General features: G+C 56.4%; 1 protein-coding gene across 1 annotated transcript in view; it reads left to right on the top strand.

Moving 5' to 3' along the window:
* Nucleotides 1-14,751, top strand: part of SORCS2 (sortilin related VPS10 domain containing receptor 2) — a gene marked incomplete at both ends in the record, with an annotated part of 488,460 nt that overhangs the window by 240,463 nt on the left and 233,246 nt on the right. The window lies entirely within an intron of this gene.

Genomic DNA, 14,751 nt, shown 5'->3' with positions numbered 1-14,751 from the left:
GTCAGAGCCCTAGATCTGAATCCTGGACATATTCCATGTGTCCAGCTTTGGGGGGACAGTCACTTGGCTTCCCTGGAGCCCCACTCATGTATTTTAAAAAGAGACACCGGCACATAGTAGGTGCTTAGTAAATGTTTCCTTCCCAGAGTGGAGGTGTGAGTTTTATCTGGTCTCCCTGGGTGGGGGGCCCGGCTCAAGGGCCTCTGGGGACAAACCCCGATCCACTCATAAATGCTTTGCTGTCTCCCCACGTCCTGTTAAGACAGTAGACATTGGAGCCGGCAAAACAATTTGCTCTTTAACTTTGGGAAAAAGTTAGATCAGTGATTTGTGCTTATTGAATTTGGAAATAGTGGGGAGGAAAGTTGGGTGGATTGGGGGAGACGGCAGTGCCGCTAGTTCGCAGTCCCAGAGCACAGCGCAGTGCATACAGATGGACTGATTAATTGCTCAGCAGGAGGCCTGCGCCGCCTGCATACTGATGCGCACCAGACTGGCGTGACGTTGGTTTCCCAGTGGACGCGCTGAGAGCCTAGGTACAGCAGCAGAGAGCAGGATGTGGGGCGGCTGTGATTCCAAACGAGCCACCCTGAACCCCCGTGCCGGCAGGTCTCAGGACGCAGAATGAGAAGCGGCAAGAGGGTCTTATTTCTTGATTTGGCTTTTGGAACCAGTTGTGAATCACAGTATTAATTAATTCGATTATTGCACTCAAGAAGCATGTGTTGAGCATCTCCTCTGGCCAGAAGTAAGCTAAGAGCTGGAGATGTCACAGTGAATGGGATAAATCCTTACAATCCAGAACTTTCCAGTCTAGAGGAGAGAAATGAACCCAGACAGCTTCACTATCATGTGATGTCATAGTGCTGGGATCCAGCCACAGAACCTGCCCAAACCGTTGTGTGTGAGCTGCTGACTAGCTGAGGGGGTCAGAGAAGCCGCCATGGAAGTGGGACGGGTTGGGTCTTTTGTGATGGGCATTGAAGGATGAATAGAAGTTCACTGGGGGGAAAATCGGGTGCTATAGGAGATGGCGCAGCCTGAGCTCAGGGTGCCTGAGGGACTATGGTCTATTCAGGGAAATGGGAGAGGCATGTGGGTAAAGAGTAGGCTGGATGGAGTGGAGAGAGAAATAAAGAGAGAGCAGCCGATGAGAGGCCTTGAATGCTGAGGTACATGAGCTGAGGCCGAGCCCTGACCGCAGGGGGAGCCTCAGCAGGATTTTAAGCAGAGGAGGGCTGTGGTTAGATTTGTCATCTGGGAAGGTATGTGTTGCCTCAAGAATGGATTATTTGAGGGTGTTTGTATCCATTCAGTGGTGGTGAGAGGTAGAACTGGGGGGACACACATTCATAGGGACCCCAAGAAACAGTGTGCTGGGACCACTTCCATTGAAATCAATGAAAAATGAAAAACAGAATGAAAGCCCACCCTAAACTTCCTCCGGTACCCAGACTTTCTGGAGCTCCGGCAGGTGTAGGGCCTGGTGCGGAGCGGGGAGGAACCCAAGCGTGCGCCTGGGGAGGGGAGAGGTGGGCAGCCGGTCCCACAGCACCCTGGGCATCCCCTGGCTCCCCCTCACTTCGGGCTGAGGTCCAGGGAGCCCTTGGGGGCTTTGCCCCAGGTCCTGGGGGTCCTGGCCAAGTTACCTGACCTCTCTGTAAAAGGAGGACTAAAAGCGCCCCTTCACAGGACTTTTGCGAAGTTGAAATGAGGCTAGTTTCAGCTTTCCCAGTGTCTGGAATGTTCTCCTACATTTAGCCCCAAAGAGTCCCCAGGGCATAAATATTTAATTTTCGTGGTTGCGATTCTCCTTTGAGCTGCTAATACTTTTTTTTTTAATTTAGCAGAACAGCACAAATCTTGCGGCTTTCTTTACAGTGTAAAATGCGTGGTGATGTGGCTTCATTCTGCAGCCAGGTGGAACATGGGGTCAAGTACAGGGAGGCGGTGAGTCCGCTGGGGGGTGGGGAGCCGGTGGGAGGAGCTGGGCTGCATGACGTGTTCTTGTTTCTGCTGATTTTGATGTTTGTAGTGACACGTCTCCCCTACCCAGTGGGCTGTGCTACAGATGCATTCATCATTTTTTTTAAAGTTTGTTTTTTTCTCCTTTATAAAAACAGAGTCTTTATAGAAAATGTAAGAAATGTTGACAAGAAAAAGATTCACCTTTAATCGCACTTGCCAAAGATAGAGGCTTCGCTCCTTCTAACAGTTATGCATTTTTAAATAGGGCTAATATATGATCTCTGTAGACAAAGATAGAAAAGAAGTCAAGCAGAAAGCATGACTTACTAGCAGCGCCTGTTCTGGAACTAAACAGTCACAGGGTCACTGCACGATAGTCCTGAGGATGGGAGGGGTTCTCTCTTGTTCCCATTTCGCAGATGAGGAAAACTGAGATTCAGAGAGGCCAGGGTAGGGCCAGGGCTGGAAGTCAGACTGCAGAGTCCGGTTTGTTAGAAATTAAAACCAAATGGCCCCAAATCTCACTGGTGGGAGACTGCCACTCTCCACGTGGGGAGCCTTCCTCCAGTTATTTTCCATGCACAGGGACATGAAGCCAAACATTGTCTCAGGGTGTTACCTTCTCTAACCAACAACCCCCAACCTGGAGGTGTCTTCCTGGCCTTGCCCAGCCTGGCGTGGCCTGTGGGGTGGGTGGGGCCTTGGGCTCTACTCCCTGTGGTCATTCAGGGACACAGGCTCCTTCCATCTTGTGGCTCCTCTGCCCTGCTCGAGGTCCTCGAGGTCCTGGGGAAGGGGGCGAGGGTGGGGGACTTAATGGCCCAGTGCGGAGTGGCACCCATCCCCCTGGCCAGGGCTCAGTCACTTGGCCATACCTCATGCAAGGGGGTCTGGGAGATGTGGTCTGGGACTGTGGCGGGGCAGGGGAGGTGGGGGGCAGCTTAATGAACAGTTTAGGGAAATTGCATCTTCTCTGATACACCTACCCGCCCACCTACACTCACCCCATTTCCCAAAGTGGAATCATGTCTGTAAAATCCCTCTGGCTGCTGGTGGACAAAAGCTTGTGGGGAGAATCTGGAAGCACAGTTCTGGGCAGGGGGCTCTGGGCAGACTCCTGAAGCCATCCCCTGGGGGGGGGCTGTGGGTCTGGTGAGGCAGAGACCCTAGGAGGGCCCAGGACCCTGGCCAGACACCATCACTTGGCTTCTCTTTGGCATGTGTCTGGACAGAGCGCCGACTGGGAAGGGTCTGAAAGGTGCAGGGAGCGTGGGGAACACATGTTGCCTTTCGCTCTGGAGACGTGTGAGGCTTGTGGGTGCCCAAGGCTTCATGGATGGATGACATGGTGGCATGGTTTAGTGTCACCCCAGCATCTGGGGTCCCTGCCTCAGCCAGCCTGGCTCCTGTCCAGGTGCCGGCAGCTGCAGCTCTCTGGGCTGCATCAGGTGACACAGGCCCCTGGGCATCCGACAACAGTCTGGGTTATCCACAGGGCCTGCGTGCTGATGTTAGAAGCTGCCAAGTGTGGCCGAGTGACTTGTCACCCCACACTGCCACCATCATCTGCATGGACCTTGCGAGGGATGGCAACAGCAGACTGGGATTTTCCCCCAGGAACATTTGGATGCATCATTCTTTTTTTCTCAACCCCCTGAGATGAGGAGACCACCACACCCTGGCTGCCATGGCCTCGGGACCTTTGCCAGCACAGGGACCCTTGAGCATCCTCCCTGGGTGACTCCATCACTTGGCTGTCTGTCCCGCTAATGGGGCCCTGGCTGCTCCAGCCCAGTGGTGCTCGACATTGGAGATGCCTACAGAGTTCGTTAAGGGTGGGCTCCTGTCTAAGGCTCCGCCCTCCTGGCTTCAGAAGCGAGTCTGTGCCCCTCATGCTACCCCCACCCAGCTTCCACGCCTGACTCCATCTCAACCGCAGGGCATGGATCTCTGTCCCCAGATAACTCTGTCACCCTCTTGTGAACATGCTCCAGTTCCGTTTCTCCCCAGTCACTGGTCACGAGGCTTCTGTGTGAATAGCCCAGGTCCCAGTGGGATGACCCACACTCCTTCTAGCTACAGAGCTGTGTCTGTTAACGTAGCCTCGGGTTGCAGCCCTGTGTACGGTGGCCAAGTCCTGCACTGCATCGCACTGGCCTCACTGCCCCATGGCGCCCAAAGCCTTTTGCGCATGGCTGTCCCTAAACTGCTTTATCTCCCTCATCTGCATCCCAGTCATGTCAGTATCCCTGGGACCAGCCTGGGGACTGGAATAGAGCAGGTGTTCCAGAACGACTTTAGGAGTCTGCTCTGCAAAAAGACCATGTATAAGCATCACGGGTTGGAGTTACCCTCTGCCCATGTGAGAGCCGGAGCGGCCTCATGGTTCTGGATGCAGGGGTGGGGGGCACTTGAGAAGGTTTGTGGAATGCAGGAATGCATGAATACATGAATGAATGAATGCATGAATGAACTTACACAACACAAGAGCACGGCCTTGCTTTTCTCCTCACCCAACTTCATCTTCCTCGGTTGAAATGCACTGCCTAGTCCCAGTTGGTTGTTTGGATTTGAATTGTCTCTTCTACCTTGGGAGATTCTCACTGTCAGCCCTGTGGGGGGATTCGATTAGGGAAAGACAAGACCGTTCCTGGGCATTCAGGAGTTTGAGTCTTGACATCTTCCCCTTCCCATTAAAAGCACCAAATTGGGTGTCAGGCAAACCTGCATCCAAATCCCCACCTCACCATCCCGTGGCTGTGTGACCTTGAGCAATTTGTTTAACCTCTCTGAACTACCATGTGTTCATTTGAAAAATAGGGGAAATAAACTGCAGTATCTTGAAGAGTTGTTGTGAGGGCAGATGTGAGAAACAACAAGGAAGCATTCAGCACAGAGTTTGACAATGAATGTTAGACATGGCAGTGATGTCACCGATGATGATGGTGATGGTGATGGCGGTGATGATGGTGATGATGGTGAAGGTGATGGTGATGAAGATAATGAAGGTCACAGCAAGGAACTGAAAAGAGGATGACAGAGACAGAGATCACGTGATTAATCTCCCGGACGAGGATTGTTTCTCCTAGAGCTTCAGCACTCTGAGAAGCCACAGCTGGCTTGGCACAGACCATGAGTGTAAACTGTGTGGTTCATGTCTCTTCCCTCGGGCTCCCTGGATGACTCCTGGGAGAGCAGGAGGTGACGGATCAGAAGCTCCAGGAAGAATCTTGTTTATCCAGACACATTCTGCTCTCAAAATGCCCGTCTAGTTTGTCGCTTTCTTCCAGCTGCTGAGGGCTGCTGAGTCTCTAGCCAATTGGTCCCCAGCCTCTGGGGATGCTTTAAAAATTACGAGCCTGGACCCCAACCCGCAGAGATTCTGAGTAAATTAGATTGCCATGGAGCCCTCATGTCTGTTTAAAAAGCTCCCCAGGTGATCCCATATGCAGCCAAGGCTGAGAACCCTTCAAGGAATTTCATTCTTTCACACTACTGCGCTTTTAAAAAACAATCTCCCACCTGGTGTCTGGCGGGGAGGTGAGAATAGTGTCCCAGCCAGAGTTTGTGATCAGAGAAAGGGAGGCAGCTATTATCAGACAGTGGTCCTCACCATATTGAAAAGAAAATAGAGGAGGTCAGAGGTCACAAAGGAGGGGGACAGGTGAACTGAAGTCACAGGACCAGTCTTCCCCAGGCAGGTTTGTGGCCAGGGAAAAACCTTTCCTTCTCCTGGGCCTCATCATCTCTTTTCCCCAAATGAATACATGGGACTCAGATTGGCTAAGGGAGTGGCTCAGGGTCACACAGCAAGTTACCATATCTCTGCATCTACCTTCCCACCCAACCATCCACTCATTCACCACCCATCCATTCATTCTCCCATCCATCTATCCATCCATCCATCCATCCATCCATCCATCCATCCATCCATCCATCCACTTTCCGATTCTCTTATCCATCCACTTTCCCACCCCAGTCTTGTTATAAGAGGAGAAAATGCAGGAGTTCTAGTCTGAGTAGGAGGCACCCTGTGTTCTAGTCCTCTGGGGGCATCCCATTCATTGGCACGTGTGCTCTTTCCTGGCCCGTGGACCAGGCAGTGCTGGGATTTAAAAGGAGACTAAGACAGGGTGCAGCCCTCAAGGGGCTTATACCTGTGTCTGGGAAAGAGCAGACACCAAGTGACAGACACGGCGGGGTGTGATCAGGGTTGTCTGAGATGCACAGCAGAAGGCATCCAGGCAGGGAGCCGGGGCTGGGAGTGAGGCTGGGAGCAGACGGCTTTCAGAAGAGCGGCTCAGGGCTGTGTGGCTCAGGACACAAACCGCAACCTCTCTGGGCCTCCTCTTCCTCAATTGCACACCGAGGTGCTGCCTCGTACTTCACTGGAGCCATCATGAGGGTAAATCCCTGGGGTATTCGGAGAGGGCGTGATTATTTTAGGTGCTAATTAAATGGCAGCTGAGCTTTTTAAGTGATTCTGCCTGCACTGATCTCAGAGGTCACCGTAGGTAGGTGGCACCTGAGTTAAGTCTCTGGATAGGTTTGCAGGAGGGGCGTCTCAGGGGGAGGGACAGCCTGGGCAGGAAAAAGAAGGCAGGAGTGTTTGGGGCTGTCCTGAGTCCAGAGGGCGGTGGGAGTGGAGGCGCAAGTGGGGGCCGGCTGGACAGGTGCGCGGGCATGCTGTGGTGGCCTTGGCTTGAGCCGGGCGGGAAGTTGGTCTGCCTGGGGCTGAGGGAGACACAGGATGCTTCAGAGGGAGGGCCTGTTGTCACGTTCCTGGAGAGAGGCTTGGGGACACATGCGCCGGGCTCTGAGCCGGGAGGACGACCATCAGGGCTGAGTGCTTGAACAAAGCGCCCCGGTCCCTCGGAGCTTGCGAGCCCATGCAGGAGACACAGCCCATTAAAAAAAGAGACACTGATGCTTTACCCTGTTAGCCCCACGGCTTCACCCCAAGCCCTCGGCTGTGCTCGGTGCTGGGTAAACATTTCGAGTGTGAACATCCACGGCGTCAGTGTGGTGAGTGGAGAAGGCAGGTGACCACGGTGGAGGGGACAAGAGGTGGTGTTTCAGACGGGAGGTCAGGGGTTCCCCCCCCAGGAGGAGCCATTTGAGCTGGCCCTCGATGAGGGAGGTGGCCAGTCCTGGAGGGGCCAAAGGGGAGAGAGTTCCAGGCCAAGGAACAGCTGAGACAAAGGCTGGGGACCTGAGGGCATGTTTCTGTAGCTCTAGTTTGGGGTCCTGCAGGGTCAGAGGCAGCTCGGAAGAGACCTTCTTCAGATTCACGGAGCCCACTTCAGATTCCAGAGAGCAGTTCCGTGCCTTCTCCCTTCGTGAGTACAGAGCTTCTGTGCTCCCCTGCGATTATCTTTTCAGTTAAACCCCGGACGCTGCCAGGGCTCCATTCATGAATTCATATGAAAAGCCTCAGACCCATGGCTGCCACCCGGGCCCTAATTTGTTCTAAATGGCACTTGTAAGTGATCGGACCGGGCTGGGCATCCTGGCCACATCACCGTCACCTTCCTTCTAGGGAAGGGGCAACAGTGCTCCTAGGAGAGGCTTGCTGGGTTCCCTCCCCCACCATCATGCATCAAGCAGACCGGGCACCTACAGGAAGCCTGAGCGGGTCTCATCCCCTTGCATGCGCGTGGGTGCTGGGAGGAGGCCGTTCCCCGGGCAGGCATGTGCAGACGAGGCAGGCCCTTGGTGCTGCTGGCCAGGTCAGCAATGAGGCTCCTTCCTCTGGGTCTAGAAACAAGTCTTGCTTTGCAGAATGACCCTCGGTGGGCGGCCCTTACACAAGCTTTGCTGCAGGCCAAGGTCCAAGCTGTCTCAGTCCTGTCCCCTGCCCACAGGTTTCCAGGCCTTGAGACTTAAGGTGTAGAAGCCCGGGCTCTGGTGGAAGACCTGGGCGTCCAAGTCTGCTTGGCTCTTCACTGGCTCCCGGACCCTGACGGCTGAGGTTCCATTTCCTTGTCTACAGAGCAGGGATGAGCGTCCCCACCCTGGGTTGCTGGGACACCAGCAGGTAGCCCAGGGCACACAAGGATGCTCCTGCTGCCACTGCTGTTCCCAGCGCCCCCTGGGCTGGCTGCTGGCGGCAGAGGGGCCTCGGATGCATGTCCAGAGAGCCCGCAACCTACAGGGGATGGACAGGCCCGGGATGTGCTGGGACAGAGGGAAGGGCCGGCGGCTGGCTGCACAGAGGGACCTCCCTCACCTGCTGGTTGGGGAAGATTCAGGGAAGGGGTTAGGAGGGGCTGTGGCCAAGTGGGAATTCACTGGGTGGGGAAGGGTCAAGGAGAGGGGGCCGAGCTAGGTGGGCTCCCCGCCTTAGGGAGACGAGGGGACGTGGAGCCTCCAGAGAGCCCACACTGGGTTGGGGGGCAGGCATGTGGGAGCAGGTGGCAAGGACGAGCCCAGGTCTCAAAGGACCTTGCACGTTGGTGACAAACCCAAGTGCTCGGTCGCTGCCCTCCAGGAGGGGCCCATGAGGGGAGTGAAGGGTGGACAGAGACCCTCCGCCCATCCCTCAGCCCCTCCCCACGTGCGCACACGTCTCGGAAGGAGCCGGGAGCTGTGCGGAGAGGCAGAGAGGGCGTCCGGCCACGCGTCCCGCCGACCCCATTAGGAAAGGGCTTCCTGAGACGGGGAGGGCGGGAATTCATCATGTTTGTAGTTAACATCCCGCTGGGGGGCTCCCGCCCTCTGGAACCGGTTCGATTGGGAAGCGGGACAGGATTAACTTCATCGCCAAATCGTCATCAGCTCAGATTGTGGAGGAAAGCACGACTTGCGTGGGGCGAAAGGGTTAATAAGAAAAAAGGACTCTTCCTCCTCGAGACCGTAATTGTCCATTAGATACTTCGTTTCATTGATTTCTTTCACAAAAATTGTATGAGCCCCTGGCGTGTGTGGTTTTGAATGCTGGACACGGAGGAATTTGCTAAACTAACACCTTTAGGCTCGCGATGTCAGCCAACCTTTGTTCTGGACATGGATTCTTAATTTTTTGGTATTAAAGTATCTGAAGGAGGAATGTTATTAGGAACGCCAAAGCTAATGAGTAAACATGAAAAACTGTTTCTAGGACAAATATCCCATCAATAAAACATCAACAGATATGTGTTTGCTGAATGGAGTGTGAGGGACAGGGTCCGCAGCCCCAGGGGAGAGGAGGGAAGGTCTGCTCCATGCTGGGCGTACCCAGGTGCAAGGGACAGGGTGTGACCCCCTGGAGCCCAGCGGCCGGTGGGGTGACTCAGATACCTAAAGGGACAACGATGTCCAGCAAGGGGATGGGTGTGTCAGGAGGCACATGTAGGGAAGAGCCTGCCTTGATCAGGGCTGGCTTCAGAGATGGGGGTCGACCTGTGGGCTCAGGTCGGGCTGGAGGGTGGCTGCTCTGAGCAGAGGCGGCAGCAGGTGCAAAGGTTCAGAGGCGGGATGCCTTGAACCTTCTAGTAGGTGGGTAGGCGGAAGTCTAGGGGTCATATTATACGGATCCTGGTGGGATGAGGCTGGAACAAGGGATCGGTTCACAAAGGGCCCTGAATGCACACGTACGTGTGTGCAAGCGCAAACGCACACACACACACACCCAGCTTCAGGCTTGGACTGCGGTGCTGCGGTTACGGGTCTGGCCCCGGCTTTTGGAAGACAGTACAGTGACTGACTCTCCTCCACTGCTCAGGGAGGTCAGGCAGGGGCTCAGCATCTGAAAACACTGATCAGAAGTAGAGACTGTGTCCCTGGACCTGGGCGCCACTGCCATTTTCACGTTCTAACCCCTCACACAGGGCTAGGACAAAGGACCCTGGCCTCCGTGGCTAGGATCAGGGGCTCTGTGGGTGCCTGGGGGAGTGAACGAGGCACTGCAGAAGTGCACCGTGCCAATGCCCAGTGGGGAGCAGGCAGGGGCTGAGGGCAGGCTCTGGTGAGCGTCCAGTGGGTTCTCTTTCTTGAGAGGCTCCGCAGGTGGATGGGGCACAGGCGGCGTGTCAGCCAGGACTCTCCAGAGAAACAAAAGCAATAGGAGATGGATGGGCCGGTATATAGGTAAATGGATGGATGGATGGATAGATAGATGATAGAAAGATAGATAGATGCTACACACATAGGGAAAGCTAGGTTAATAGATTTATTTTAAGGACTTGGTCCCTGTAATTGGGGATTGGTGAGTCAGAAGGCTGTACGGCAGGTCTGCAGGCTGGACACTCAGGCAGGAGTTTATGGTGCCGTCCTGAGGCAGAATTTCTTTTTTGGGAAACTTGCTCTTAAGGCCTTGAGCAGATTGGATAAGGGGCCTCCACAGGATAAAGGATAATCTCCTCACTGACCATAGATGTGAACCACCTTGACACAATACTGAAACAGGAGGCCAAGGACCCTGGTCGGTAACAATACCTTCACAGCAATGCCTGGACGCATGTTTGATAGCATCACTGGGGCTGTGCCCTGGTCCAGTTGACAATGAACTGTCACAGGTGGTCTGCCACTTTCCCTGACAACAGGCAGTGGGGACATGGGCCTGGGGAAAAGCAAAGTGGAAAATGCCCCAGAGAAGCCAGGATGCTGGCCCGCGGCACACAGGTCCCCAGGCTGGCCCCTCTTCCCACCCCCGGCCCCTCCCTGCAGAGCTCCATCCAGCACCCTCTCCGAGCTTTCACTGCACTGCCCTTGTCCCCATGACCCTGGTCACGGCTTCACATCCTATTCCCGGGCGTTGGCCTATTGTCCGCTTCCCTTAATGGAAGGGCAGGTTTTCCTCAAGTAGCCAGCTCAGAGAGCCTGTCTTAGGGCTGGGTCAGAGAGACACATACTTGCTTGGCTCTCCTGGCATCTAAAAGAATTCCCTAAGATGCTGTGAACTTACCTGTCTCCTTTTAGCCACGCCAGAACCCCAGCGCCCAGCTGGGGACATAGCTGGGGTGCCGACACCCCCGACACGAGGCCTTATGGCCATCAGTGACCACCAAGGATTGGAAACAGCCCTCAGGGTCCCCTCTGGGCCCTGGGGAGGGGCTCAGCCAGCTGGGTCAGAGGCAGGACTGGTATTCAGGAGTGAGTCTGTATGAGACATAGTCTTTGGATGAGTCTCTGGTGGGCGTCAGTCAGAGCCAAGGCCACTGGGCGATCCTGGTGGCCATGGGGGAGCTTGTAGGGGAGACGGGTGGTGACCCCTACGGCCCCGCAGGCTGATGGAGGCCCAGGGCTCCCAGCAGGGAGAGCAGAGTGGCTAAGCAAGCAAATCCCTTGTCCGTGCTGGGTGAGGGCTCAGCCAAGTGTGGTTCTGGGCCCCAGGGAGGCTGAGGCTAGGCAGCACCGCTGCCTCCCCTGGGTGACGGTGGAGTGACTGGGGATGACCAAGTGGAGGGGGCTTTTGATCCGGGATGCCAGAGAGGCCCCAGTACGCTTCCTCACAGAGTCCCCCCACCCCCGGCAGAGGGTGTAGCCACCACCCTTCCCAGAGTGGCACTGGGTGCAGAGATTCAGTGTCAGCTGTGGAGGAGGCCGGCCTGCAGCCGTGTACGTGACCTCGAGCCCTGGGACCCACATCCCTGCCCTTAGGCCCCCAGTCCCAGCCCCCAGGGCCCTCTAGCCCTCAGGTGGATGGGTTCAGGGGTGCAGCGAAGGGACAGCATGCTAAGCAGCCTGCCTGTGAGAGGCTCAGGGCCTTGGCGGCAGGTCAGCCTGTCCTGTGAGCCCTGATCAGTGTGGAGGCATGAATGTCTGCTCAGTGAGGCCGTTTGAGAAGAGCCCCGGTGCATAGTAGGTGTGCAGTAACATGTGAGTAACAAGCAGAAAGAAATGGTGAAAGACTCAGTGATGGCCAAGGAAACTTTGCATCGAGGGCTCCCTCCTGGGTGCTGTGACCAGCCCAGGAGACCTTCCCCCGGCTCTGCGTGACTTGCCCCACCTCCTTGAGGTCTGTGTTGAAATGTCCTTCTGGGTGAGGCCTTCCATGCCCCCTTCTTTAAAACAGCAACCCCGGCCCAGCTGCTACCATCCTTGCCCAGCACTCATCACCCATCCCTTCCCCTCCTCAGCACCGGCCACCTCTGGACTCTGTGATCTAGCTGTTCATTGCATGTCTCCTGTCCTTCCCAGGAGGCAGGGGCTGGGTCTGTCCTGTTCTCTCCCCCGTGTGAGGAACAAACACCTGGCAGGTCCCCAACACACGTGTCAGGGCCTCTCCCTGCGGGGGGCCAGGTCCACTCCAGTCACTGCTGCACCCCCAGTGCATGTGCCACAGGGCTTCCTGGCTGTGGGTGCCTGATGACCCTTCGGTCAGTGACCAGGATGTGGAGGAAGTGGTCTGGCAGTCCCCGCTGCCTGTGACCAGTACAGAAGAGACAGAGGGGGCAGGGGCACATGCCAGGTGCGTTTTAGGCGCTCAGCCCAGGTGAAGTCCTGCCCCCCTCCCCACAGCTGCTACATAAAACAGAGACAGCCTGCCCCGGCGGACCCAGAGCCACCCGGCGGGGACCCGAAGCTCTGAGGCCGGGGCCAGCCACGGGGCTGTGGGGACGGATTAGCCACACTCCCCCGAGGCCACGTGTTGGCCGATGGTGGCCCTGCTGGGGCCCTGGCTTCCCTGTCTATCAGTGGCTGCTCAGTTAAAGTGGGACTGCATGTGACCGATGCAGAGCAGAGTGGCCCTCGGAGGTGTGCTCTTACTGCCGCTGCTGTGATTCTCCTGGTGGTCCAGCCGCAGGGAAGATGCTGAGCGCCCCACCCCCCACCTGACCCTGGCTCGGAAGAAAGACCAGTTCATGGGACCGTCTCGCCAAGGCTCAGCTGTTAGCTGGGGCGTGAAGAGTACGGAGCCCAGGGTGTCTGCAACCTTGAAAAGAGTCTACACCCGCCGTGGTGATTCTATGCATTTTATTCAGCACACGGGTCTTCACTGCACCCAGACCTCATCCTACCATCCCCTCCCCTGGGGACATCACAGCACACAGGGCAGCGAGGGCACAGAACGAGTGCCAGGCGGGTGGGCTCTGTGGTCGGGGAGGGACAACGCCAGGCACGGGGATTCTGTGAGGCCGTGGTCCTGGAGGCCCGAGCGTCAGGGGCGACCTGGCGAGATTAGAGATACAGAGTCGGGGCCAGCATCCCCAGCCTGAAGGTTTGGGGAGGTTGGGGGACCTGAGGGCGGTCCTGAATGTGAGTTACCGTCGCCATGGCCGGTCTGGTCAGGACCCACCCCTGAGCCCACTGGGGACGCTGAGATGCTGGGTTTCAACATGTGAAAGTTCACTTCGGGCCACGGTTCAGGTGCTTCTCTGGAACCTTAAGGGAAGGGCCTTCCGAGCCCCTGTGGCGGGGAAAGTGCTGTTGGGATACTTGGGTCTTTGTGGGAAAATAGAGTGGGTGCCCCGGGTGGACAGAGCCCAGGCCAGTGTTAGAGACCGTCCGAAGGGAGAAGGGTGTGCACAGTGAAGACGGGAGAGTGTCAGCAGCCGTGTCACCCGGCCGTGCCCGGGAGTCTTGCTGGATTCCTCCTCTCTCTCCTCCATCAGCTTCTGTTCACACCTCCTTCCCTAAGAACGCACTTTGCGTGTTGCACTAGGGTGCATAGTTTACCCCAAATTCCTGCCCACCCAGAACCTCCAAACGTGACCGTATTTGGAAATGGGGTCCTTGCAGAGGTAACTTAGATGAGACCCCACTGGAGCGAGGTGGGCCCTGAACCCAGTGACTGGGGTCCTGATAAGAAGGGGAGGGGCGCACAGAGGAGACCCAGAGGCTGAGGCCAGGGGACAACGGAGGCAGGTTGGACGGGCGCGTCTACAAGCCAAGGACCGCCAGCATCTGGGAGAGGCAGGAAGGACCCTCCCCTGGAGCCTCCGGAGGGAGTGTGGCCCTGGGGACACCTTGATAGACTTGCGGCCCCAGACTGTGAGGGGATAAATGTGTGTCGTTTGAAGCCCCAACGTGTGGCCCTTGGCTGCAGCAGCCTGGCTTGTTGCAGAGGCCGAGCTGTCATGGGCATTCTCTCCTGGGTCGGCGCCTGTACCAGGAACCCGGTTTCTTCCCGACATGTGGCCGTTATTGAACTCGATTGTGCTAAACCCCTGACCCCGATGCGAGGGGCAGGCAGTGAGGCCAGCCCGGCCTACTTTTCCTCAATGAATGCACTCCCAGCGCTACCCCCAAACCCCGTCCTGTTAGAAAGACTTGCTGGAGGTCCTCCATCGAGAATTTGCCCAAGTGGGATTGCAAAGTGTTCGGTGGTGTGTGCTGGGAGGGGGCTGCCCTGTTCACGGGGTCCGAGGCCGGTGGCCTGGGCTGGTCACACCACGTGGGTAAGTAAGTATTAGTACCATCCTGCCCGGCAGGCCGAGTCGGCTCCCCATCTTTGTCGGGGGAGGGGTGGCCTCAGAAATGGGTCGGCTTGGTTAGAACCTGTTGTTTGATATTCTTGGACGCTGGGTCTGCTTCGCTTCGTGTTGGATAGAAGACGCTGCCCCACCTTTGCCGTGTCATAGAGTCAGAGATGGCCTTGCCAGGGGGTTACTGGAGCGGGGAGGATGGTGAAAGCATGAGATCGGGGGTGAAGCACGTGCTGGGGGGAGGTGGGCAGGGAGGTAACCCCCAAACCACATGCTCTGCCCTGACCCCCGCCCTTCCTGGGAAAGGTGTGCTGGACCCAGGACTCGGGCTTTGGACCTTGTCTTCTCTTCCTGCCCTCATGCTTTCCTGGAATTGTGGAGGCTGATGTAGTGATCACCTTAGCTAATTCAAAGCCAGCCCTGGGGTAACAAAACT

Source organism: Hyperoodon ampullatus, assembly GCF_949752795.1.
Source record: "Hyperoodon ampullatus genome assembly, chromosome: 1".
NCBI lineage: Eukaryota > Metazoa > Chordata > Mammalia > Artiodactyla > Ziphiidae > Hyperoodon > Hyperoodon ampullatus.
This window is presented reverse-complemented; position numbering and strand designations above follow the sequence as displayed.